Here is a 27,935-nt window from a genome sequence, read left to right as displayed (position 1 = left end):
GTAGAAGTAATGTAGCTAGTTCAAATGCAATCGTGATCTTAAGCGCAACACATTTGTAACATATTGTACTTATTGGATTCGTACCATTTCATACAAATTGCAAAAATTTAGTACACAATTGGATGACATAGTACACAAAAACCGGGGACCCGTTATGACATATTAGAGCCACTTTCAAAACTATTGGCTGAAATTATTTAAAAAATTGTGGAGCGTCACTTTAATGTTGAAGTAATTCACACAAATTATTATTTGTTTTTGTCGCAACTAATCTGAAGAACTGTGAGGTGACGTAAAGCACAGAGATGCGCGAAAATAGTGGCGCTGACACGCAGAAACCGGAGGTGAAGTGTGTCGCGTTTTTGTTTATTTTGTATTTTCTTTAAAGCTTAAGGTTGTCGTTATTTTAGTTTTAGAAGTTATTTTAGTCACTGTATGCTTTCTCTCTGATTTGTCTTGGTTGGGCCTTCATTGCTTCGTGTACCTTCGTCTCACGCGTCGCTGTTTTGAGACGAGAGCGTTTGACAGTCGCTCTCACGGTGAGCCAAGTGGCGTTTGGTTAGCCATCGAGCTAGCTAGCCCTCTAGTTCGCTATTTATCGCTAGCTACCGTTATTAGTAACGGGTAAGTCATTCGGAGGGTGGATGACAAGAGGTAACTAACGTTAGCGAGCAAGCCGCATATCTACATTTCGTCAATGGGCTCATGATAACCCATGATCGTGTTGTAGCGCTAACGTTAGCTAGTTGAATGAGCAGCTGTGAGCTGACACCGGGTTGACGGCTACAGACAGAAGAAAAGGCTAACTTGTTCGCTGCGTATTGTTGTCAGTGTGAGCTGTCCATTTAAACATTGGGGGAACTCAGCACTGCACCAGCAGCTGCTACCAACGCTCACGTTAGCCTGTCTGTGTACAAGCAGTAGCCAACGTTAGCCTGTCTGTGTACAAGCAGTAGCCAACGTTAGCCTGTCTGTGTACAAGCAGTAGCCAACGTTAGCCTGTCTGTGTACAAGCAGTAGCCAACGTTAGCCTGTCTGTGTACAAGCAGTAGCCAACGTTAGCCTGTCTGTGTACAAGCAGTAGCCAACGTTAGCCTGTCTGTGTACAAGCAGTAGCCAACGTCAGCCTGTCTGTGTACAAGCAGTAGCCAACGTCAGCTGCCTTCGACTCGAAACAACCCCCTCGTCAAAAGAAGAAGCTTTCATCTAGAGAAGACTCACTCTTAACGGTAAGCGAGAAGTTTCACATCTTCTACCCAACCACTGACAGATCAGCTATTCTACCTACACAACATTAAACCAAAGTCTTGATCTGAAGCATTTTAGAGGATTCTCAATGAATTGTGAATAACAGCAGCAGGAAACAACAAAACATTACCAATCACTCATTGTTTTGATGTTGGGTAAACAGCACCAACGACAATGCAACAGGATACTTCTTATGGTCTCAGTGTTGAGGAGTAGTGAACTACATGTTATTAAACTAGTAATGTAACTACACTGAACAAAAAAATGTCAACGCAACAATTTTAAAGATTTTACTGACTTACAGTTCATATCAGTCAATTGAAATAAAGTCATTAGGCACTCATCTATGGATTTCACATGACTGGGCAGGGGGCGGGCCTATGCCCTCCCACCCAATGGGGAGCCAGGCCCAGCCAATCAGAATGAGTTTTTCCTCAGACGAGGCTGCATGTGAATAAGCCGGATGTGGAGGTCCTGGGCTGGCGTGGTTTGTGGTTGTGAGACCGGTTGGACATACTGCCAATTTCTCTATAACGATGTTGAAGGCATCTTATGGTAGAGAAATGAACATTACATTCTCTGGCAACAGCTCTGGTGGATATTCCTGCAGTCAGCATGCCAGCATACACCGTTCCTGTACCCAAGAAGGCAAAGATAACTGAACTAAATGACTACCGCCCCGTAGCACTCACTTCTGTCATCATGAAGTGCTTTGAGAGGCTAGTCAAGGATCATATCACCTCCACCTTACCGGCCACCCTAGACCCACTCCAGTTTGCATACCGTCCCAACAGGTCCACAGATGACGCAATCGCCATCACACTGCCCACTGTTCTATCCCATCTGGACAAGAGGAATACCTATGTAACAATGTAACAATGCTGTTCATTGACTACAGCTCAGCATTCAACACCATAGTACCCTCCAAGATCATCATCAAGCTGGAGGCCCTGGGTCTCAACCTCTCCCTGTGCAAACTGGGTCGTGGACTTTCTGACGGGCCGCCCCTAGGTGGTGAAGGTAGGAACTGACCCTCAACACAGGGGCTCCACAAGGGTGTGTGCTCAGCCCTCTCCTGTACTCCCTGTTCACCCACGACTGCGTGGTCATGCACGCCTCCAACTCAATCATCAAGTTTGCAGATGACACAACAGTAGTGGGCTTGATCACCAACAACGACGAGACGGCCTACAGGGAGGAGGTGAGGGCCCTCGGAGTGTGGTGTCAGGAAAATAGCCTCACACTCAACGTCAGTTAAACAAATGAGATGATCGTGGACTTCAGGAAACAGCAGAGGGAGAACCCCCCCCTATCCACATCGAAGGGACAGCAGCGGAGGAGGTGGAAAGTTTTAAGTTCAGGGGGTACACATCACAGACAAACTGAAATGGTCCACCCACACAGACAGTGTGGTGAACCTCAGGAGGCTGAAGAAATTTGGCTTGTCACCCAAAACCCTGACAAAATTTTACAGGTGCACAATCGAGAGCATCCTGTCGGGCTGCATCACAGCCTGGTACGGCAACTGCACCACCCTCAACCGTAAGGCTCTCCAGAGGGTAGTGAGGTCTGCACAAAGCATCACCGTGCGCAAACTACCTGCCCTCCATGACACCTACAGCGCCCGATGTCACAGGAAGGTCAAAAAGATCATCAAGGACAACAACCATCCGAGCCACTGCCTTTTCACACCGCTATCATCCAGAAGGCGAGGTCAGTACAGGTGCATCAAAGCTGGAACCGAGAGACTGAGAAACAGCTTCTATCTCAAGGCCACCAGACTGTTAAACAGCCATCACTAACTCAGAGAGCGCTGCTGCCCACATTGAGACCTGATCGCTTGTCACTTTTAATAATGCCACATTTACATATCTTACATTACTCATATCACATGTATATACTGTATTTTATAACATCTACTGCATCTTGCCTATTTTGTTTATTTAACCTTTATTTAACTAGGCAAGTCAGTTAAGAACAAATTCTTATTTTTAATGATGGCCTAGGAACAGTGGGTTAACTGCCTTGTTCAGGGGCAGAACGACAGATTTGTACGTTGTCAGCTCGGGGATTCGATCTTGCAACCTTTCGGTTACTAGTCCAACGCTCTAACCACTAGTCAACGCTGCCGCCCCAATGCCGCTCGCCCATCACTCATCCATATATTTATATGTACATATTCTTATTCCATCCCTTTAGATTTGTGTGTATTAGGTAGTTGTTGGGAATTGTTAGATATTACTGCACTGTTGGAACTGGAAGCACAAGCATTTCGCTGCACTCACATTAACATCTGCTAACCATGTGTATGTGACCAATAAAATGTGATTTGATTTGAATTGCACACTCCCTCAACTTGAGACATCTGTGGCATTGTGTTGTGTGACAAACTGCACATTTTAGAGTGGACTTTTATTGTCCCCAGCACAAGGTGCACCTGTGTAATGGTCATGCTGTTTAATCAGTTTCTTGAAATGCCACACCTGTCAGGTGGATGGATTATCTTGGCAAAGGAAAAATGCTCACTAACATATTTGTACACAATGAGAGAAATAATATTTTTGTGCATAGTGAACATTTCTGGGATGTTTTATTTCAGCTCATGAAACATGGAACCAACACTTGTTATTTTTGTTCAGTGTAAATTTTGTAGTAACTTGGACTTGACTCGTGGTAGTTGAACTAAATTCAAATCTTGGTAGTATTTTCAGTAGTTATTTTTCTTTTCTTTTTGCGGTGAAGCTAACTACTGGAACCACAGACTACTTTGTTCGTGTACAAAATTTACATTTTTACAAGTTTCAAACTGACAGCGACTCGATGCAGTTTACCCACACCAACGCTCTACCCGCTAGGCTACCTGCTGTGTATGCCTGGGTAGATGATGCCAAGTTCTCTAATTCTAAACTGCTGTCAGGTTGTTGTGGAAGGGCTATGTGGTTTTAGAGAATAATCTTGCGCTCTCGCTCTCTCTCATCCACCTCAGCTATTGGACTGGTGTCAGTAGCCTAACTAGTCTTGGGTATATCAACATTAAACTCGAATGGAAATGTGCTATTTCTCTAGATGGACTTACTTTAGCCTGTTTTTTATTTTGAATTGGGGAAAATGATAGAAATGATCCTAAGTTTTGTTCCCTTGATGATTATTTTCTCTAACTGAAGGGTTTACAGACTAGACGACACAGAACACTGAAAGGCCTATAGGTGGAAGTCGTATATACAGTGACACATGTTTGTGTTAATTTGTCTCTCTACTCCAGTACTTTGGATTTGAAATGTTGCAATGACTATGAGGTTATAGTCCAGACTGTCAGGTGTTTAGAAATTACTGGACATTTTGTATATAGTCCCCCCCCCCCCCCCCATTTTAGAGGACCAAAAGTATTGGGACAAATTAATTTGTGTATTAAAGTAGTCAAAAGTTTAGTATTTAGTCCCATATTCCTAGCATGCAACCTCATAGTAATTATATCATTTCAAATCCATAGTGCTGGAGTACAGAGCCAAAATAACACAAAAATGGTTACTGTCCCAATACTTTGGAGCTCACTGTTTATACAGCAGTCAATTAGGCTTTCCCTATCTCTCCATCAGTTTGTCTACCTGAGATCTGCTTCTGTATCTGTTTTTTTTCTCACAGCAGCATTAGCAGCATTAGCAGCATTAGCAGCATTAGCAGCATTAGCAGCAGCATTAGCAGCATTAGCAGCAGCATTAGCAGCATTAGCAGCAGCATTAGCAGTATTAGCAGCAGCATTAGCAGTATTGGCAGCAGCGCAGCGCTTAGCAGCAGCAGCGCTTAGCAGCATTAGCAGCAGCATTAGCAGCATTAGCAGCAGCATTAGCAGCTAGCGCGCTTGCGGGCGGCAGTATTAGCAGTGGCGGCAGTGCCCGGCAGTATTAGCACACGGCAGTATTAGCAGCAGTACGTAGTTAGCAGTAGTAGCAGTCAGAGAGTTGCTTTTTCTAGAGCGATTTGAGGAGCTATTTATAGATCTCTGCCTAAGCACAGAGCTGAGATACTACCGCTGCTGCTTCTCTCCTCCTCTCTTTCTCATGCATTCTTGCTCTCCCATCACTTTCTCCCTACTCTGCCCCTGTTCTCTCTCTCTCCTTCTCGCTATCCTCCTTGCTGTCTTTCCCTCCACTGCTTGCTAGATGTGAATAATTGATCAGAACTGGAGGGAAGAGGTGACTGGTTCCATGGTCCTTGGTCCAGGCTTACATTGTGTGCGCGTGTGGTGTTTATTTGGATCCCCATTTAAATAAATACACAAAACATGTAAAATGCAACGATATACAAACAATGCACTGTGTGTGTGTGAAGGAGAGCATAAAGGCAGCAAGACACCCACTGAGACCAGACATGATGGCTTGAGGGAGATGGTGACGGAGTGACGACTGATCCAGTCTATCAGACGAGCCACTAGAGGTCCAAACAAACAGCTGCTGTTCCTTTTTGTTCTTTTTTAGGGGATTGGAAGTTTGTCAGTTTAGAACCACTGTGTGTAAACCCTAGTGTAAACCCTAGTGTAAACCCTAGTGTAAACCCTGCTAATGTCAATATACTAATACATCTGCTGCCATGGTGTACCCGGCCTCGAACTAGCCAGCCTATATGGACAGTACAACACACTGTATTTGTCTACATTCCATTCCTCCAATTTACCTCCATAAGTTCAAACAGTTGAACTTTGTTTGATTCCCTGAAATGACATCTTCAATGACCAAATCGAGGCATTACCAAAAGCCCCAGTTGGTGGTTGAAAGCCAACTAGGCCCATCTCACACCCCTATCTGCAGGTTACGTTATGCCCTGGCCTGCAATGCATAGAACTATTTTCTGCACTTAAACTACTTTTTCACTCTGTGTTTGATAATGGTTGTATGGCTCCCTAATGACAGGGTTTGTTGCAGTCCGGGCATGTTGCGGTGCTGCGGCGTGGGCTTGTTGCGGTGCTGCGGCGTGGGCTTGTTGCGGTGCTGCGGCGTGGGCTTGCTGCGGCGTGGGCTTGTTGCGGTGCGGGCTTGCTGCGGCGCGGGCTTGTTGCGGTGCTGCGGCGTGGGCTTGTTGCAGTGCTGCGGCGTGGGCTTGTTGCAGTGCTGCGGCAGGGGGCTAGTTGCAGTGCTGGCTTGTTGCGGTAAGGGCTTGTTGCAGTGCTGCGGCGTGGGCTTGTTGCGGTGCGGGCTTGTTGCGACGTGGGCTTGTTGCAGTGCGGGCTTGTTGCAGTGCTGCGGCGTGGGCTTGTTGCGGTGCGGCGGTGCGGGCTTGTTGCGGTGCGGGCTTGTTGCGGTGCGGGCTTGTTGCGGCGCGGGGCTTGTTGCGGTGCTGCGGCGTGGGCTTGTTGCGGTGCTGCGGCGTGGGCTTGTTGCGGTGCTGCGGCGTGGGCTTGTTGCGGTGCTGCGGCGTGGGCTTGTTGCGGTGCTGCGGCGGGGGCTTGTTGCGGTGCTGCGGCGGGGGCTTGTTGCAGTGCGGGCTTGTTGCAGTGCTGTGGTGTGGCTTGTTGCAGTGCAGGCTTGTTGCAGTGCTTGGGCTTGTTGCGGTGCTGCGGCATGGGCTTGTTGCGGTGCTGCGGCATGGGCTTGTTGCAGTGCTGCGGCAGGGGGCTTGTTGCGGTGGTGCGGGCTTGTTGCGGTGGCGGGGGCTTGTTGCAGTGCTGCGGTGGGGGCTTGTTGCAGTGCTTGGGCTTGTTGCAGTGCTGCGGCAGGGGGCTTGTTGCGGTGCGGGCTTGTTGCAGTGGTGTGGCGTGGGCTTGTTGCCTTGCAGTGGGCTTGTTGCGGTGCTGCGGCGGGGGCTTGTTGCGGTGCTGCGGCGGGGGCTTGTTGCAGTGCTGCGGTGTGGCTTGTTATAGTGCAGGCTTGTTGCAGTGCTTGGGCTTGTTGAGGTGCTGCGGCGTGGGCTTGTTGCAGTGCTGCGGCGGGGGCTTGTTGCAGTGCGGGCTTGTTGCAGTGCTGTGGCTTGTTGCAGTGCAGGCTTGTTGCAGTGCTTGGGCTTGTTGAGGTGCTGCGGCAGGGAGCTTGTTGCGGTGCTGGCTTGTTGCAGTGGTGCGGCGTGGGCTTGTTGCAGTGCTGCGGGCGTGGGCTTGTTGCGGTGCGGGCTTGTTGCGGTGCTGCGGTGCGGGCTTGTTGCGGTGCGGGCTTGTTGCAGTGCGGGGTTGTTGCAGTGCTGCGGCGTGGGCTTGTTGCAGAGGGCTTGTTCGTCTTTAGGGAATGATCTTTTCCCCCACTAATCAGGTGTCTTGCTTGTTTTTCTAGCATTCAGTTTGTTTTTATCAGAGCGGGAGGGAGGGAGATGTCTCTGCTGTGCTTCATTCAGAAAAAGAAGTGGGCAGTCGGTGTCCTTCCTTCATCTTGTTTACAAAACCCTCGCAGCGATATAGAAAAGAGTAGTTACGAAGTGTACAGCTCGCGAGGACAGTGGCTGACAGTGGTCCCAGACACTAAAATAACCTTCAGCCACCAGTAGCTAGTTAGCTGACAGTGGAGGATGGAATCTCCTCTCTCTTATTCCAACTAGTTTACTGTGACTTCCACAGCAGCAGCTACAGTAGAACAGAGCTTTACCTTTGTCTCTCAGACACCAGATCCTTCCTACATCCAGCAAAACCATCTCTGCATGGGAACTGCACAACTCTAAACACAGTAAGGTGTGTGTGTGTGTGTGTGTGTGTGTGTGCTGCTGTGTTTGTGTTTTTCACACACATTTACCGTTATCTCGGGACGCGTCAAAGATAGAACTCCTATTCGGTGGACTGCCTTAGCTTATAATTGCCTTGAGTCTCTCTGTTCTTCTCATCTCTTCTGTAATGTTGCGAAGGTACGACTTAGCTCTTACGCTCTGTGTTCCATGACATCTTGATCTATCACGAGCTACGGATAGTTTTTATAAAGTACGGTTTGATAGTCTTTGTAATTACTCTTCTATAGATGTGTTAAGCTTTGAAGCTCTGTTCGCCTGCATTGGTTTTTAGATGTTGCTAGGCTGTCGGTTTTTGAAAGCTGTGATTCAAAAAAAATAATATATATATATATATATATATATATATATATATATTTAAATTGTATCATTAAGAGACTGCATGAAATCACTGACTATGTACTGTAGGCCAATGGATTGTTCTAGTATATTACTGGTGCATGAAGGCTATGATGCGTGTGTGTGTGTGTGTGTGTGTGTGTTGCCACTGACTGACTCACTCTTTGGTGAAGCCAGTGGTGAGGTAATGAGGAATTCCCTGCTACTGCGTCGTGCTGTGGGTGGAAGAGAGGGGAGGGGAAGGGAGGGAGGGAGGTGGGGGTGGAGAGTTAACAGGAAGAGTACGTCACTTTGGAACCTGCCATTGAGAGGAGGGGCACTGAGGGGACGGAGGGAGGAAGAGAGACTGGGATAGAGGAGCACTGAGGGGACGGAGGGAGGAAGAGAGACTGGGATAGAGGAGCACTGAGGGGACGGAGGGAGGAAGAGAGACTGGGATAGAGGGGCACTGAGGGGACGGAGGAAGGAAGAGCGACTGGGATAGAGGGGCACTGAGGGGACGGAGGGAGGAAGGAAGAGACTGGGATAGAGGAGCCCTGAGGGGACGGACGGAGGAAGAGAGACGGATAGAGGGGGACGGAGGGACGGTGGAAGAGAGACTGGGATAGAGGGGCACTGAGGGGACGGAGGGAGGAAGAGAGACTGGGATAGAGGGGCACTGAGGGGACGGACGGACGGAGGAAGAGAGACTGGGATAGAGGAGCACTGAGGGGACGGAGGGAGGAAGAGAGACTGGGATAGAGGAGCACTGAGGGAACGGAGGGAGGAAGAGAGACTGGGATAGAGGAGCACTGAGGGAACGGAGGGAGGAAGAGAGACTGGGATAGAGGAGCACTGAGGGGACGGAGGGAGGAAGAGAGACTGGGATAGAGGGGCACTGAGGGGACGGACGGACGGAGGAAGAGAGACTGGGATAGAGGGACACTGAGGGGACGGACGGAGGAAGAGAGACGGATAGAGGGGGACGGAGGGACGGTGGAAGAGAGACTGGGATAGAGGGGCACTGAGGGAACGGAGGGAACGGAGGGAGGAAGAGAGACTGGGATAGAGGAGCACTGAGGGAACGGAGGGAGGAAGAGAGACTGGGATAGAGGAGCACTGAGGGGACGGAGGGAGGAAGAGAGACTGGGATAGAGGAGCACTGAGGGAACGGAGGGAGGAAGAGAGACTGGGATAGAGGAGCACTGAGGGAACGGAGGGAGGAAGAGAGACTGGGATAGAGGAGCACTGAGGGGACGGACGGAGGAAGAGAGACTGGGATAGAGGAGCAAGGGAAGAAGGGAGAGCCAGGTGAAAGAAAGAGAGGGAGGGAGGGAGAGAGAGAGAGATTAGGGGCGAGGGCTGCCTGTGGGTGGCTTAGTTGGACAGAGAGCCAGGAGAGAGAGGCAAACAGGCAGAGAGGCAGACAGACAGAGCCAGGAGAGAGGCAGACGGAGACAGGGAAAGGGGAGAGCTGGGTAAAGGGGATACTTATTCGGTTGCACAACTGAATGCATTCAACCGAAATGTCTTCTGTATTTAACCCAACCCCTCTGAATCACAGAGATGCTGGGGGTTACCTTAATCGACATGCGTCATTGGCGCCCAGGGAGCAGTTGTTGTTGGAGTTTAACTGTCTTGCTGCAGATTCTTCCACCTTGCCAGCTCTGGGATTCGAACCAGCAAACCTTTCGGTTACTGGCCCTATGCTCTTAACCGCTAGGCTAGCTGCTGCCCAGAGGAAGGGAGAGCCAGGAGAAAGGGAAGGAGGTAGAGCTATGAGAGGGAGGGAGGGAGGGAGGGAGGGAGGGAGGGAGGGAGGGAGGGAGGGAGGGATGGAGGTAGGTAGGTAGGGAGGGAGGGAGGGAGGGAGAGCTATGGGAGGGAGGGAGGGAGGGCTATAGGGAGGGAGAGCTATGAGAGGGGGAGGGAGAGCTATGAGAGGGGGAGGGATGGAGAGCTATGAGAGGGGGAGGGAGGGAGGTGGAGGTAGGGAGGGGGAGAGCTATGAGAGGGGGAGGGATGGAGGTAGATGGGTAGGGAGAGAGGGAGAGCTATGAGAGGGGGAGGGATGGAGGTAGATGGGTAGGGAGAGAGGGAGAGCTATGGGAGGGATGGAGGTAGATGGGTAGGGAGGGAGGGAGGGAGGGAGAGCTATGAGAGGGGGAGGGAGAGCTATGAGAGAGGGAGACAGAAACGAGGATAGACTAAAGAGGAGGAACGGAGAGAGATTAGGGGCGAGGACAGCCTGTGGGTGGCTTAGTTGGTTTGTGTATCGAGAGGGGGGAGGAGGAGAGAGGAGAGTACACACAGATGGACAGAGTTCAAGGCAATAAAAGGCAATATGTAGCCCGGTATCCATGGAGATGTGTACTGTAGTTTGGCAGCAAATAGATGATTCCGACACCATGATGATGAGGAAGAGAGGGGGTGCAGGTGACAGAGGGAGGGAGGGATGAGGGAGAGAGGGCTTGTGAGAGAGTGAGAGAGCGCAGCAGCAAAGCCCTCTTGAATAAACAGAATCTGTTACATCCTTATGGCTCTCTCTCCTCTCCTCTCCTCACAGCGACCGCTCTCTCTCTCTCTCCTGCCTTTTTATAGCATAGTGTCCTTATGGCTCTCTCTCCTCCTCTCCTCACAGCGACCTCCCTCTCTCCCTCTCTCTCCTGCCTATTTATAGCATAGTGTCCTTATGGCTCTCTCTCCTCCTCTCCTCTCAGCGACCGCCCTCTCTCTCTCTCTCTCTCTCTCTCTCTCTCCTGCCTATTTATAGCATAGCGTCCTTATGGCTCTCTCTCCTCCTCTCCTCACAGCGATCTCTCTCTCTCTCTCTCTCTCTCTCTCTCTCTCTCTCTCTCTCCTGCCTTTTCTTTTACTCATGATGCTTTGTCTCACATATTTCTACCATGTATCCCTCTGTCTCTAATTTCATTCTTCATGATCAGCAGATACTGTGGGGGGGTCACTTTGTGTCACTGTCCTTTTCTATGTAGTGTGTGTTGTGTCTCGCTTAGTGCAAATCCATCTCTGGTGAGACATGGGAGATATTTTGGTATTAGGCAATGTGTTGGACAAGGTGTTGCCTGGGATTGAGCACTCTTATCGAGCCGTTATGCTGCTATTGATCCGCTCTCGTTCTCTCAGTTCAAAGGCTTTTATTGGCATGGGAAAACATATGTTTACATCGCCAAAGCAAGTGAAATAGATGATAAACAAAAGTGAAAGGAACAGTAAACATTACTCACTAAAGTTTTAAAGGAATAGAGACATCTCAAATGTCATTATGCCTTTCTCGCTCTGTCTCTCTCTCGCTCTGTCTCTCTGTCTCTCTGTCTCTCTGTCTCTCTGTCTCTCTGTCTCTCTGTCTCTCTGTCTCTCTCGCGCTCTGTCTCTCTGTCTGGTTGTCTGTCGTCTGTCTGTTGTCTGTCTGGTTGTCTGTCTGGTTGTCTGTCTGTCTGGTTGTCTGTCTGTCTGGTTGTCTGTCTGTCTGGTTGTCTGTCTGTCTGGTTGTCTGTCTGTCTGGTTCACTGTCTGTCTGGTTCACTGTCTGTCTGGTTGTCTGTGTCTCTCTTGTATTCTATCTATAGAAAAGGAGCCCAAAAGCCCCATCTTTTGTCCTGTTGTAGATCTAATTAGTTTAGAGTTGCCCATCCCATCTCCTCTCACTCACAGCTACAGCTCTAATGCCGTGTCCTCCTTCTTATATCCACACGTTGTCTTCATTCTCCAGGGATAGTGTAGGCTGGTCTGGTGGCAAGGAGAGGAGAGTGGCTGGACCTGTAGGTTTATCTATGGGCTGAAGCCATGGCGCTCAGCAGCACAGCAGTAACATAAAGAACACAAGTCAATCGTCATCCTCCCACTTGGGTGACGGGTCGATTGGGTGGGTCGTTCTATTTGGTTCCCACTTCTCATCCTAGAAACATAGGGTTTTCCCTGCTCTGGTTCAATGTATAGCCAATTTTTTTCATCAATCATTAAATGGATATTGTAATATTCATTTGATAACATTTTATGTTGGGTGAAACAATTAAAGATATACAAAATATTGTATATTATAATGGACTGCAAATGAAACTAGCCTAGGCTATAGGCTACATAACCACATACAGCAGTTATCCATTTGAATATTAATCACTTCCCTCCATATTCTCCCATTTCTTTAATCTCCCTCGTCTGTCAAATATAATTCGTAAAAATCCAAATAACTTAACAGATCTTCATTGTAATGGGTTTAAACACTGTTTCCCATGCTTGTTCAATGAACCATAAACAATGAATGAACATGCACCTGTGGAACGGTCGTTAAGGCACTAACAGCTTACAGACAGTAGGCAATTAAAGTCACAGTTATGAAAACTTAGGACACTAAAGAGACCTTTCTACTGACTCTGAAAAACACCAAAAGAAAGATGCCCAGGGTCCCTGCTCATCTGCGTGAACGTGCCTTAGGCATGCTGCAAGCAGGCATGTGGACTGCAGATGTGGCCAGGGCAATAAATTGCAATGTCTGTACTGTGAGACGCCGAAGACAGCGCTACAGGGAGACAGGACGGACAGCTGATCGTCCTCGCAATAGGCTGAGAGAGGCTGAACTGAGGGCTTGTAGGCCTGTTGTAAGGCAGGTCCTCACCAGACATCACCGGCAACAACGTCGCCTATGGGCACAAACCCACCGTCGCTGGACCAGACAGGACTGGCAAAAAGTGCTCTTCAATGAAGAGTTACGGTTTTGTCTCACTAGGGGTGATGGTCGGATTTGCGTTTATCGTCGAAGGAGTGAGCGTTACACCAAGGCCTGTACTCTGGAACAGGATCGATTTGGAGGTGAAGGGTCCATCGTGGTCTGGGGCAGTGTGTCACAGCATCATCGGACTGAGCTTGTTGTCATTGCAGGCAATCTCAACGCTGTGCATTACAGGGAAGACATCCTCCTCTCTCATGTGATACCCTTCCTGCAGGCTCATCCTGACATGACCCTCCAGCATGACAATGCCACCAGCCATACTGCTCATTCTGTGGGTGATTTCCTGCAAGACAGGAATGTCAGTGTTCTGCCATGGCCAGTGAAGAGCCCGGATCTCAATCCCATTGAGCACCTCTGGGACCTGTTGGATCGGAGGGTGAGGGCTAGGGCCACTCCCCCCAGACATTTCCGGGAACTTGCAGGTGCCTTGGTGGAAGAGGGGAGGTAACATCTCACAGCAAGAACTGGCAAATATGGTGCAGTCCATGAGGAGGAGATGCACTGTAGTGCTTAATGCAGCTGGTGGCCACACCAGATACTGACTGTTAATTTTGACCCCGCCCCCTTTGTTCAGGGACACATTATTCAATTTCTGTTAGTCACATGTCTGTGGAACTTGTTCAGTTTATGTCTCAGTTGTTGAATCTTGTTATGTTCATAGAAATACAGCGAGGGGAAAAAAGTATTTGATCCCCTGCTGATTTTGTACGTTTGCCCACTGACAAAGAAATGATTGGTCTATAATTTTAATGGTAGGTTTATTTGAACAGTGAGAGACAGAATGACAACAAAAAAATCCTGAAAAACGCATGTCAAAAATGTTATACATTGATTTGCATTTTAATGAGGGAAATAAATATTTGACCCCCTCTCAATCAGAAAGATTTCTGGCTCGCAGGTGTCTTTTATACAGGTAACGAGCTGAGATTAGGAGCACACTCTTAAAGGGAGTGCTCCTAATCTCAGTTTGTTACCTGTATAAAAGACACCTGTCCACAGAAGCAATCAATCAATCAGATTCCAAACTCTCCACCATGGCCAAGAGCTCTCCAAGGATGTCAGGGACAAGATTGTAGACCTACACAAGGCTGGAATGGGCTACAAGACCATCGCAAGCAGCTTGGTGAGAAGGTGACAACAGTTGGTGCGATTATTCGCAAATGGAAGAAACACAAAAGAACTGTCAATCTCCCTCAGCCTGGGGCTCCATGCAAGAGCTCACCTTGTGGAGTTGCAATGATCATGAGACCGGTGAGGAATCAGCCCAGAACTACACGGGAGGATCTTGTCAATGATCTCAAGGCAGCTGGGACCATGGTCACCAAGAAAACAATTGGTAACACACTACACCGTGAAGGACTGAACTTCTGCAGCGCCCGCAAGGTCCCCTTGCTCAAGAAAGCACATATACATGCCCATCTGAAGTTTGCCAATGAACATCTGAATGATTCAGAGGACAACTGGGTGAAAGTGTTGTGGTCAGATGAGACCAAAATGGAGCTCTTTGGCATCAACTCAACTGGCCGTGTTTGGAGGAGGAATGCTGCGTATGACCCCAAGAACACCATCCCCACCGTCAAACATGGAGGTGGAAACATTATACTTTGGGGGTGTTTTTCTGCTAAGGGGACAGGACAACTTCACCGCATCAAAGGGACGATGGACGGGGCCATGTACCGTCAAATCTTGGGTCAGCACCTCCTTCCCTCAGCCAGGGCATTGAAAATGGGTCGTGGATGGGTATTCCAGCATGACAATGACCCAAAACACACGGCCAAGGCAACAAAGGAGTGGCTCAAGAAGAAGCACATTAAGGTCCTGGAGTGGCCTAGCCAGTCTCCAGACCTTAATCCAGTAGAAAATCTGTGGAGGGAGCTGAAGGTTCGAGTTGCCAAACGTCAGCCCCCGAAACCTTAATGACTTGGAGAAGATCTGCAAAGAGGAGTGGGACAAAATCCCTCCTGAGATGTGTGCAAACCTGGTGGCCAACTACAAGAAATGTCTGACCTCTGATTGCCAACAAGGGTTTTTCCACCAAGTACTAAGTCATGTTTTGCAGAGGGGTCAAATACTTATTTCCCTCATTAAAATGCAAATCAATTTATAACATTTTTGGCATGTGTTTTTCTGGATTTTTTTGTTGTTATTCTGTCTCTCACTGTTCAAATAAACCTACCATTAAAATTATAGACTGATCATTTCTTTGTCAGTGGGCAAACGTACAAAATCAGCAGGGGATCAAATACTTTTTTCCCTCATTGTATTTCCACTTGTTAAGTTTGCTGAAAATAAACGCTGTTGACCGTGAGAGGACGTTTCTTTTTTTGCTGAGTTTACAGTAGAATATAATATAGTATGTAAACATTATTAAAGTGGCCAAGTCTATGTATATAGAGCAGCAGCCTCTAAGGTGCAGGGTTGAGTAACCAGCTGGAAGTGGGCTAGTGATGGCCTTGAGGTAGAAGCTGTTTTTCAGTCTCTCTGTTCCAGCTTTGATGCACCTGTACTGACCTCGCCTTCTGGATGGTAGCAGGGTGAACAAGCCGTGGCTCGCGTGGTTGATGTCCTTGATGATCTTTTTGGCCTTCCTGTGACAACTGGTGCTGTAGATGTCATGGAGGGCAGGCTGTGTGCCCCCAATGATGCGTTGGGCAGACCTCACTACCCTCTGGAGAGCCCTGTGGTTGCGGGCGGTGCAATTGCCATATCAGGCTGTGATACAGCCCGACAGGATGCTCTCAATTGTGCATCTGTAAAAGTTTGTTAGGGTCTTAGGTGCCAAGTCAAATTTCTTCTTTTCACCTTCTCCACTACTGTCCCGTCGATGTGGATAGGGGCGTGCTCCCTCTGCTGTCTCCTGAAGTCCACGATCAACTCCTTCATTTTGTTGACGTTGAGGGAGAGGTTATTTTCCTGGCACCGCTCTCCCAGGGCCCTCACCTCCTCCCTGTAGGCTGTCTCGTCATTGTTGGTAATCAGGCCTACTACTGTTGTGTTGTCTGCAAACTGGATGATTGAATCGGAGGTGTGTGTGGCCACACAGTCATGGGTGAACAGGGAGTACAGGAGGGGGCTGAGCATGCACCCTTGTGGAGCCCCTGTGTTGAGGATTAGCGTGGTGGAGGTGTTGTTGCCTACCTTCCCCACCTGGGGGTGGCCCATCAGGAAGTCCAGGACCCAGTTGCACAGGGTGGGGTTCAGACCCAGGGCCCTGAGCTTAATGATGAGCTTGGAGGGTACTATGGTGTTGAGTGCTGAGCTGTAGTCAATGAACAGCATTCTTACATAGGTATTCCTCTTGTCCAGATGGGATAGGGCAGTGTGCAGTGCGATGGCGATTGCATCGTCTGTGGATCTATTGGGGCGGGTCTAGGGTATCAGGTAGGGTGGAGGTGATATGATCCTTGACTAGTCTCTCAAAGCATTTCATGATGACAGTGAGTGCTACGGGACAATAGTCATTTCTATCCACAGAAGAATTTAACAACAACCAGATGTTTGAGTAGCAGCAGCAGCAAATCAATTGTCCACAGGTCACTGGAGTTAGTAAGGTAGAGATAGGAGAGGTCACTGGAGTTAGTAAGGTAGTGATGGGGAGGGAGAGGTCACTGGAGAAGAAAGGTAGTGATGGGGGGAGGGGAGGTCACTGAAGGTAGTAAGGTAGTGATGGGCGGAGGGGAGGTCACTGGAGAAGTAAGGTAGTGATGGCGGAGGGGAGGTCACTGGAGAAGTAAGGTAGAGAGAGGGGAGGGGAGGGGAGGGGGAATGAGAAACAAAACCAATGCCTAAGCCATCCTATCCGTAATAATAAGCTGGAATACAATATACATTACCATTACCCATTACTGTTACAATATACATTACCCAGTACTGTTACAATATACATTACCCAGTACTGTTACAATATACATTACCCAGTACTGTTACAATATACATTACCCAGTACTGTTACAATATACATTACCCAGTACTGTTACAATATACATTACCCAGTACTGTTACAATATACATTACCCATTACTGTTACAATATACATTACCCATTACTGTTACAATATACATTACCCATTACTGTTACAATATACATTACCCAGTACTGTTACAATATACATTACCCATTACTGTTACAATATACATTACCCATTACTGTTACATTATACATTACCATTACCCATTACTGTTACATTATACATTACCATTACTGTTACAATATACATTACCATTACCCATTACTGTTACATTATATATTACCATAACCCATTACTGTTACATATATTACCATAACCCATTACTGTTACATTATACATTACCATTACCCATTACTGTTACAATATACATTACCATTACTGTTACAATATACATTACCATTACCCATTACTGTTACAATTTACATTACCATTACCCATTACAGTTACAATATACATTACCATTACAGTTACAATATACATTACCATTACCCATTACTGTTACATTATACATTACCCATTACTGTTACCATTATACATTACCCATTACTGTTACATTATACATTACCATTACCCATTACTGTTACATTATACATTACCATTACCCATTACTGTTACATTATACATTACCATTACCCATTACTGTTGGTCTCCTTGGCTCAGGTTGAAACGCACCTGTATGTCTTGCTATGCACTTTTTCAGTAGTCATAGAACAAGACAGGATCATTTGAATAGAATGGTGCTTTACTGTCATTAAATAGTTGTGGCTACAGCTAAATGTTAGACACTTTGTCACATATTGCTGTTGTGCAAATCTGTTACTTTCTGGTGTAAAGTAGTCTACATAATTGGCCAATTAGAACACCTAACTAGAATTCCTTCTGTCTTTTCTGTTGCCTCACCCACCATGATCGTGTTGCCGCGCCTCACCCACCATGATCGTGTTGCCTCACCCACCATGATCGTGTTGCCTCACCCACCATGATCGTGTTGCCGCGCCTCACCCACCATGATCGTGTTGCCGCGCCTCACCCACCATGATCGTGTTGCCGCGCCTCACCCACCATGATCGTGTTGCCTCACCCACCATGATCGTGTTGCCTCACCCACCATGATCGTGTTGCCTCACCCACCATGATCGTGTTGCCTCACCCACCATGATCGTGTTGCCTCACCCACCATGATCGTGTTGCCGCGCCTCACCCACCATGATCGTGTTGCCTCGCCCACCTCACCCACCATGATCGTGTTGCCTCGCCCACCATGATCGTGTTGCCTCACCCACCATGATCGTGTTGCCTCACCCACCATGATCGTGTTGCCGCGCCTCACCCACCATGATCGTGTTGCCGCGCCTCACCCACCATGATCGTGTTGCCGCGCCTCACCCACCATGATCGTGTTGCCTCACCCACCATGATCGTGTTGCCGCGCCTCACCCACCATGATCGTGTTGCCGCGCCTCACCCACCATGATCGTGTTGCCTCGCCCACCATGATCGTGTTGCCTCGCCCACCATGATCGTGTTGCCTCACCCACCATGATCGTGTTGCCGCGCCTCACCCACCATGATCATGGCCGCTTGTGAGGAAAGAGGGAGTTTTCGCAGTAGCATTTTGTTTGAGAGCAGGATGGGGGGATGAGAAGTGAGGGGGAAAAAGTAGAGCATACTGGTTTAGGAGAAAGCGGAGGAGAGATGGGAGAGGAGGTGTAGACTGGGCTTGGAGAAAAAGGAGGTGAGAGGAGGTGTAGACTGGGCTTGGAGAAAAAGGAGGGGAGAGGAGGTGCATGCTGGGCTTGGAGAAAAAGGAGGGGAGAGGAGGTGCATGCTGGGCTTGGAGAAAGAGGAGGAGGAGAGAAGAGTGTTGCAACAGCTAGGCTAGGTGAGAGCAGATGGCTGTTCTCAGTGAGAGGTTGTCCTGTTACTGCTGTCAGGTCAGAGACGTGATCATGATCTGGCACAGGGCTCTAGGTGACGTCTACACCAGCGCCACTGTCTAATTAAAGGACAACTTTACCTTTTTTCAACCAAATCTGTATTTTTTTTTAATGTAAATGGTATCTTTTATATAAGTGTCAAGCCAATTCTTGTTTTTGCGATTTCACTTGTTTTTGAGAAACTTACCCGACTCGCAATACACTTCCTCATTGCTCGTTCTGCTGTATGGGGGCCGCGGACAAACATGAACAAAGGCTCCAAAAACACCTAAATACATCATGTCCTTTACGAAACGGCAAAGTTCTCAGTATAGTGATTCAGGTGTTGTGTTATTAAAAACTTTATCCACAACGTTATATTCCGTTTTGTGCTACTCGAGTGGTTTACCCTATCCAGCTGTTCCATTCTCCGTGTATCCTGCTGCTGGAATGGACGGAGAGGTATCGCTCGAGTCGTAACGAAACGGAGAGGTATCGCTCGAGTCGTAACGAAACGGAGAGGTGGTAGGCTGGACTGGGCCTGGCTGGTGGTGGGCCGGGCCTGGCTTGGCTGGGCTTGGTTGGGCCTGGCTGGTGGTGGGCTGGGTGTGCTTGGTGGTGGGCTGGGCTGGGTTTGGCTAGTGGTGGGCTGGGCTTGGCTGGTGGTGGGGTCTAAGTTGGGATGGTGATGATGGGATGCAGTCATACCAGCAGCCTTGCCACATTGAGGCCATGCTAGTGTCTCAAATCAAATAGTTTTTTGCCCCCTTCCCAACAATGAGAGAAATGTATAAATAATATAAAAATAACACGAGGAATAAATCCACAGTGAGTAACGATAACTTGACTATATACACAGGGTTGGTGTGCAGGGGTATGAGGTAATTGAGATAGATATGTACAGTACTCCTTGACTTTTTCCACATTTTGTTAGGTTACAACCTTATTCAAAAATGTATTAAATTGTTTAAAAAAAACTGAAATATAACATTGACAACTATTCAGGATAGATAATAGACAGTATCAGCAGTATACTGTAGGTAGGGGTAAAGTGACCAGGTAACAGGATAGATAATAGACAGTATCAGCAGTATACTGTAGGTAGGGGTAAAGTGACCAGGTAACAGGATAGATAATAGACAGTATCAGCAGTATACTGTAGGTAGGGGTAAAGGAGAGATAATAGACAGTAACAGCAGTATACTGTAGGTAGGGGTAAAGGATAGATAATAGACAGTAACAGCAGTATACTGTAGGTAGGGGTAAAGGATAGATAATAGACAGTAACAGCAGTATACTGTAGGTAGGGGTAAAGTGACCAGGTAACAGGATAGATAATAGACAGTATCAGCAGTATACTGTAGGTAGGGGTAAAGGACAGATAATAGACAGTAACAGCAGTATACTGTAGGTAGGGATAAAGGATAGATAATAGACAGTAACAGCAGTATACTGTAGGTAGGGGTAAAGTGACCAGGTAACAGGATAGATAATAGACAGTATCAGCAGTATACTGTAGGTAGGGGTAAAGTGACCAGGTAACAGGATAGATAATAGACAGTAACAGCAGTATACTGTAGGTAGGGGTAAAGTGACCAGGTAACAGGATAGATAATAGACAGTAGCAGCAGTATACTGTAGGTAGGGGTAAAGGATAGATAATAGACTGTAACAGCAGTATACTGTAGGTAGGGGTAAAGGATAGATAATAGACAGTAACAGCAGTATACTGTAGGTAGGGGTAAAGTGACCAGGTAACAGGATAGATAATAGACAGTAACAGCAGTATACTGTAGGTAGGGGTAAAGGATAGATAATAGACAGTAACAGCAGTATACTGTAGGTAGGGGTAAAGGATAGATAATAGACTGTAACAGCAGTATACTGTAGGTAGGGGTAAAGGATAGATAATAGACTGTAACAGCAGTATACTGTAGGTAGGGGTAAAGGATAGATAATAGACAGTAACAGCAGTATACTGTAGGTAGAGGTAAAGTGACCAGGTAACAGGAGAGATAATAGACAGTAACAGCAGTATACTGTAGGTAGGGGTAAAGGATAGATAATAGACAGTAACAGCAGTATACTGTAGGTAGGGGTAAAGGATAGATAATAGACAGTAACAGCAGTATACTGTAGGTAGGGGTAAAGGATAGATAATAGACAGTAGCATCAGTATACTGTAGGTAGGGGTAATGGATAGATAGATAGTAACAGCAGTATACTGTAGGTAGGGGTAAAGGATAGATAATAGACAGTAACAGCAGTATACTGTAGGTAGGGGTAAAGGATAGATAATAGACAGTAACAGCAGTATACTGTAGGTAGGGGTAAAGGATAGATAATAGACAGTAACAGCAGTATACTGTAGGTAGGGGTAAAGGATAGATAATAGACAGTAACAGCAGTATACTGTAGGTAGGGGTAAAGGATAGATAATAGACAGTAACAGCAGTATACTGTAGGTAGGGGTAAAGGATAGATAATAGACAGTAACAGCAGTATACTGTAGGTAGGGGTAAAGGATAGATAATAGACAGTAACAGCAGTATACTGTAGGTAGGGGTAAAGGATAGATAATAGACAGTATCAGCAGTATACTGTAGGTAGGGGTAAAGGATAGATAATAGACAGTAACAGCAGTATACTGTAGGTAGGGGTAAAGGATAGATAATAGACAGTATCAGCAGTATACTGTAGGTAGGGGTAAAGGATAGATAATAGACAGTAACAGCAGTATACTGTAGGTAGGGGTAAAGGATAGATAATAGACAGTAACAGCAGTATACTGTAGGTAGGGGTAAAGGATAGATAATAGACAGTAACAGCAGTGTATATGATGAGTCAAAAGAGTTGGTGCAAAAAGGGTCAATGCGGATAGTCCGGGTTGCTATTGGTTAACTTTAACTTTTGGTTAACGTAGTCTTTCGGCTTGGGGGTAGATAATGTTCAGGTTTCCTGTTGGTTCCAGACTTGGTGTGTCTGTACCGCTTGCCATGCTGTAGCAGAGAACAGTCTATGACTAAGGTGGCTGGAGTCTGACATTTTTTTATGGCCTTCCTCTGACACCGCCTGGTATATATGTCCTGGATGGCAGGAAGCTGGGCCCCAGTGATGTACTGGGCCGTACGCACTACCCTCTGTAGCGCCTTGTGGTAGGATGCCAAGCGGTTGCCATACCAGGCGGTGATGCAGCCAGTCAAGATGCTCTGGATGGTGCAGCTGTAGAACTTTTTGAGGACCCATAGCCAAATCTTTTTATTCTCCTGGGGGAAGAGGCGTTGTCGTGTCCTCTTCACGACTGTGTTGGTGTGTGTGGACCATGATAGATCCTTAGTGATGTGGACACCGAGGGACTTGAAGCTCTTGACCTGCTCCACTACAGCGCCGTCTCTAGTGAGTCTGTCAGATTGAGAGCTGGTGTATTATTGTTGCAGTGGAACCCACTGCTCATTCTCTCTGTGTGTGTGACCCCGACCTAAGGGCTGTCTGTGGGTGTGCTGTGTGTCTGCCTGCTTATGGGTGTGCTGAGGGATTTGAAGGGTCTGTATTTGGCAGGTGGGAAGGCTGCTGGTCTTTCTGTTTGTTGCTCTGTTGTTTTTGAGCTGGCTGGCTGCCCTGCTCTCTCTCTCCACTGTCTCCTGGCTGGCTGCCCTGCTCTCTCTCTCTCTCTCTCTCTCTCTCTCTCTCTCTCTCTCTCTCTCTCTCTCCACTGTCTCCTGGTTGGCTGCCCTGCTCTCTCTCCTCACTGTCTCCTGGCTGGCTGCCCTGCTCTCTCCCTCTCTCCTCACTGTCTCCTGGCTGGCTGCCCTGCTCTCTCTCTCTCTCTCCACTGTCTCCTGGCTGGCTGCCCTGCTCTCTCCCTCTCTCTCCACTGTCTCCTGGCTGGCTGCCCTGCTCTCTCTCTCCACTGTCTCCTGGCTGCCCTGCTCTCTCTCTCGCTCTCGCTCTCTCCACTGTCTCCACTCTCTCCACTGTCTCCTGGCTGGCTGCCCTGCTCTCGCTCTCTCTCTCTCTCCACTGTCTCCTGGCTGGCTGCCCTGCTCTCTCTCTCTCCACTGTCTCCTGGCTGCCCTGCTCTCTCTCTCGCTCTCGCTCTCGCTCTCTCCACTGTCTCCACTCTCTCCACTGTCTCCTGGCTGGCTGCCCTGCTCTCGCTCTCTCTCTCTCTCCACTGTCTCCTGGCTGGCTGCCCTGCTCTCTCTCTCTCCACTGTCTGTCTCTCTGTCTGGCTCTCGCTCTCTCTACTGTCTCTCTCTGTCTGGCTCTCGCTCTCTCTACTGTCTGTCTCTCTGTCTGTCTCTCTCTCTACTGTCTCTCTCTCTCTCTATCTATTTACACACTGTCTCCTGGCTGGCTGTAGGTTGGTGGGAACCAGACAGTGATTTGTTTTCAAATTCTTTGTGGATCTGTGTAATCTGAGGGAAATATGTCTCTCTAATATGGTCATACATTTGGCAAGAAGTTAAGTGCAACTCAGTTTCCACCTCATTTTGTGGGCAGTGTGCACATAGCCTGTCTTCTCTCTCTCGCTCTCTATCATCAATCACACAGTATAACCTTATGTGTCCATTGGACAGCTTGACTGATGACACTGGTCTGTTGTAGACTTCAGGGCAGACGGTTTCAGCCTATAACACCACACAGTACAGTTGACTTTGGAACAGCTAAGGGTGATATACCCCAAACCTGGGAGGGAGGGAGGTAGAACAGCTAAGGGTGATATACCCGAAACCTGGGAGGGAGGGAGGGAGGGAGGGAGGGGGGGGGGGTAGAACAGCTAAGGGTGATATACCCCAAACCTGGGAGGGAGGGAGGTAGAACAGCTAAGGGTGATATACCCCAAACCTGGGAGGGAGGGAGGTAGAACAGCTAAGGGTGATATACCCCAAACCTGGGAGGGAGGGAGGTAGAACAGCTAAGGGTGATATAACCCAGGGAGGGAGGGAGGGAGGTAGCTGGGTGGGTGGGTGGGAGGGAGGTAGCTGGGTGGGTGGGAGGGATGGAGGGAGGTAGCTGGGTGGGTGGCTGGGTGGGAGGGAGGGATGGAGGGAGGTAGCTGGGTGGGTGGGAGGGATGGAGGGAGGTAGCTGGGTGGGTGGGAGGGAGGGAGGTAGCTGGGTAGCTGGGAGGGAGGGACTGGGCATTGCTCACATGATAGGTGGTTCAGATTGGATGGATGGCTCAATTTGATGCATGCAGGGATGGAGGGAGGTAGCTGGGTGGGTGGGAGGGAGGGAGGGAGGTAGCTGGGTGGGTGGGTGGGAGGGAGGTAGCTGGGTGGGTGGGAGGGAGGGAGGGATGGATGGAGGGAGGGAGGTAGCTGGGTGGGGAGGAGGGAGGGAGGGATGGAGGGAGGTAGCTGGGTGGGTGGGAGGGATGGAGGGAGGTAGCTGGGTGGGAGGGATGGAGGGAGGTACCTGGGTGGGTGGGAGGGAGGGAGGTAGCTGGGTGGGTGGGTGGGTGGGAGGGCGGTAGCTGGGTGGGTGGGTGGGATGGAGGGAGGTAGCTGGGTGGGTGGGTGGGAGGGAGGGAGGTAGCTGGGTGGGTGGGTGGGAAGGAGGTTGCTGGGTGGGAGGGAGGGAGGTGGGTGGGTGGGTGGGTGGGTGGGATGGAGGGAGGTAGCTGGGTGGGTGGGTGGGTGGGAGGGAGGGAGGTAGCTGGGTGGGTGGGTGGGAGGGAGGTAGCTGGGTGGGAGGGAGGGAGGTAGCTGGGTGGGAGGGAGGGAGGTGGGTGGGAGGGAGGGAGGTAGCTGGGTGGGTGGGATGGAGGGAGGTAGCTGGGTGGGTGGGAGGGATGGATGGAGGGAGGTAGCTGGGTGGGTGGGAGGGAGGGAGATAGCTAGGTGGGTGGGAGGGATGGAGGGAGGGAGGTAGCTAGGTGGGTTGGAGGGAGGGAGGTAGCTAGGTGGGTGGGAGGGATGGAGGGAGGTAGCTAGGTGGGTTGGAGGGAGGGAGGTAGCTAGGTGGGTGGGAGGGATGGAGGGAGGGAGGTAGCTAGGTGGGTGGGAGGGAGGGAGGTAGCTGGGTGGGTGGGAGGGATGGAGGGAGGGAGGTAGCTGGGTGGGTGGGAGGGATGGAGGGAGGGAGGTAGCTGGGTGGGTGGGAGGGATGGAGGGAGGTAGCTGGGTGGGTGGGAGGTAGCTGGGTGGGTGGGAGGGAGGGAGGTAGCTGGGTGGGTGGGAAGGAGGGAGGGAGGTAGCTGGGTGGGTGGGTGGGTGGGAGGGAGGGAGGTAGCTGGGTGGGTGGGTGGGTGGGATGGAGGGAGGTAGCTGGGTAGCTGGGTGAGAGGGAGGGAGGTAGCTGGGTGGGTGGGTGGGAGGGAGGGAGGTAGCTGGGTGGGTGGGAGGGATGGAGGGAGGTAGCTGGGTGGGTGGGAGGTAGCTGGGTGGGAGGGAGGGAGGTAGCTGGGTGGGTGGGAAGGAGGGAGGGAGGTAGCTGGGTGGGTGGGAGGGAGGTAGCTGGGAGGGAGGGACTGGGCATTGCTCACATGATGAATACACACCTCAGACTAGACACAGGAAGCAACAGTAGTCCCTACAGTTCAAAACAGCATCATTAGAATTAACAAGTAAAAAAGGAGAGATGTAGTCAACCTGTCCTAGAGGTCCTAATCTCATCTGTTGTCTTCCTGGACCCTGAAAACATCAATAGCGTTATCAGGAATACTGTAACAGCTTGGATGGCCTCGTGGCCAGACCTCTGCCTGCAGCGGTTTGATGTAGCAGAGGCATAAATGCTTGTCAGTGACGCTAAGTGCCATGTATTTTAACTAGCGATATTTGGGGAAATATTTCTGAAACATTTGGTGAATGATTTTTGAGATGTGACTCAGGCTGGTCTTCAGCTGGCTTCTATCTGTTCATATGTGAGTGTAGAGCCCCAGGAAGCGTGGTCCACCTCCCTATCTGTTCATATGTGAGTGTAGAGCCCCAGGAAGCGTGGTCCACCTCCCTATCTGTTCATATGTGAGTGTAGAGCCCCAGGAAGCGTGGTCCACCTTCCTATCTGTTCATATGTGAGTGTAGAGCCCCAGGAAGCGTGGTCCACCTTCCTATCTGTTCATATGTGAGTGTAGAGCCCCAGGAAGCGTGGTCCACCTTCCCTATCTGTTCATATGTGAGTGTAGAGCCCCAGGAAGCGTGGTCCACCTCCCTATCTGTTCATATGTGAGTGTAGAGCCCCAGGAAGCGTGGTCCACCTCCCTATCTGTTCATATGTGAGTGTAGAGCCCCAGGAAGCGTGGTCCACCTCCCTATCTGTCCACGTTCACTAGGTAGCTCCTCAGGCCTCTCTGTCTCAATGTGCATCTGCTCCTCAATCTGCTTAGTTCAGGGGTCACCTGAAACAGATCTGCTGATCTGCACCCGTGAGCCTAATCCCGACACGACACACCACAACACAGAACAGAGTAGTGTGTGAAGGAGTCATCCATCTGTACACTTCACTAGAATGTTTATGAATTGGATCACTTTCTGTGCGTGCTGGTGTTTTGTAACTCAGATCATTTTTCCTGTGTGTGAGAGAGAGAGCTGAGCTCCTTAAATCTGCAGAGCTCGGTTATTGGGGAAGCAAGAAGGGTGATACTGAGAGGTGTGTTTGGGTTCTACATGAAGAGGGGTGGTACAGTGAGAGAAGTGTGGGGGGGGTGTGTGTTTTTGGGTTCTACATGAAGGTGGGTGCTACAGTAAGAGAGAGAGGTGTGTGTGTTTGGATTCGGCAGGCAGGAAGGGGGGGGGGGGTGCTACAGAGAGATGGGGGTGTTGAGGGAGCTCTCTGGTTTTCTCTTGGTGACAGAGCCTGTTGCCATGGAGCTGGGCCTCCCATTGGTGGAGGCCTCGGCCAATCGCACGCCAGCACAGTCTGTTTCATCATTGATTAAAAAAAAATGTCTCTCCTGCTCCCTCTGCCATGTCGCTCTGCTCCCCCTTCCCAAACTAGAAGGGCAGAAATGACGTAAGGTCTACAATGGGAAGGGGACCAATTTCCGGTGTTTCTTTTGACATTTTTTCTTTCTTTGAGTGGTAGCCTCCAATCCATCCAGCATACTTCTGAAGGAGGCTAACCACGTTACACTTGATTCATTGTCGTCCTAGGTGACAACATTTGCATCACATGGAGCCCAAAACCCACTGCAGGGCAGGTAACTGTGTTGAATGTAAAGAGTTGTGGACGTGAGTGAATGCACCATGCTTCCAGCCCCTCTGTGGGTAGCAGATAAACAGTCATCTGTAATACCAGTGTCATGATAACACAGTGTTAGGAGGACTTGTCCTGAATCCGGACACTCTATTCATAATGAGCTCATCATGACCAACGTTCATTTACAAGTGTGGCTGGAAATAGTTGAGGTAGTCATCTTTAAAATATATATATATATATTGAAATCTCATGAATGGAGAGAAGAAGTGAGTTTATTTTGCTCTCTTGATCTGCTGCTGTGAAGGATGACTGTCCCTCTCTTTCTCCCTCTTTCTCCATACCAGTATCTTCCTCTCTCTCTCTCTCTTTCTCCATACCAGTATCTTCCTCTCTCTCTCTCTCTTTCTCCATACCAGTATCTTCCTCTCTCTCTCTCTCTCTTTCTCCATACCAGTATCTTCCTCTCTCTCTCTCTCTCTTTCTCCATACCAGTATCTTCCTCTCTCTCTCTCTCTTTCTCCATACCAGTATCTTCCTCTCTCTCTCTCTCTTTCTCCATACCAGTATCTTCCTCTCTCTCTCTCTCTTTCTCCATACCAGTATCTTCCTCTCTCTCTCTCTCTTTCTCCATACCAGTATCTTCCTCTCTCTCTCTCTCTTTCTCCATACCAGTATCTTCCTCTCTCTCTCTCTCTTTCTCCATACCAGTATCTTCCTCTCTCTCTCTCTCTCTTTCTCCATACCAGTATCTTCCTCTCTCTCTCTCTCTTTCTCTATACCAGTATCTGACTCTCTCTCTCTCTCTTTCTCCATACCAGTATCTTCCTCTCTCTCTCTCTCTTTCTCCATACCAGTATCTTCCTCTCTCTCTCTCTCTCTTTCTCCATACCAGTATCTTC

The 27,935-nt window shown here is 48.9% G+C and overlaps 1 protein-coding gene across 1 annotated transcript in view; it reads left to right on the top strand.

Moving 5' to 3' along the window:
* The first annotated feature begins 261 nt into the window (after positions 1-261).
* Positions 262-27,935, top strand: part of LOC106566126 (R3H domain-containing protein 2) — a 95,956-nt gene continuing 68,282 nt past the window's right edge. Inside the window, exon 1 of the mRNA XM_082959574.1 lies at positions 262-1,229. The gene's annotated coding sequence lies outside the window, so the exon portion shown is untranslated. The remainder of the gene's footprint in view (positions 1,230-27,935) is intronic.

Source organism: Salmo salar, chromosome 12 (assembly GCF_965601325.2).
Source record: "Salmo salar chromosome 12, fSalSal1, whole genome shotgun sequence".
NCBI lineage: Eukaryota > Metazoa > Chordata > Actinopteri > Salmoniformes > Salmonidae > Salmo > Salmo salar.
Note: the sequence above shows the minus strand (reverse complement) of the source record. Positions and strands in the feature narration are given on the sequence as shown.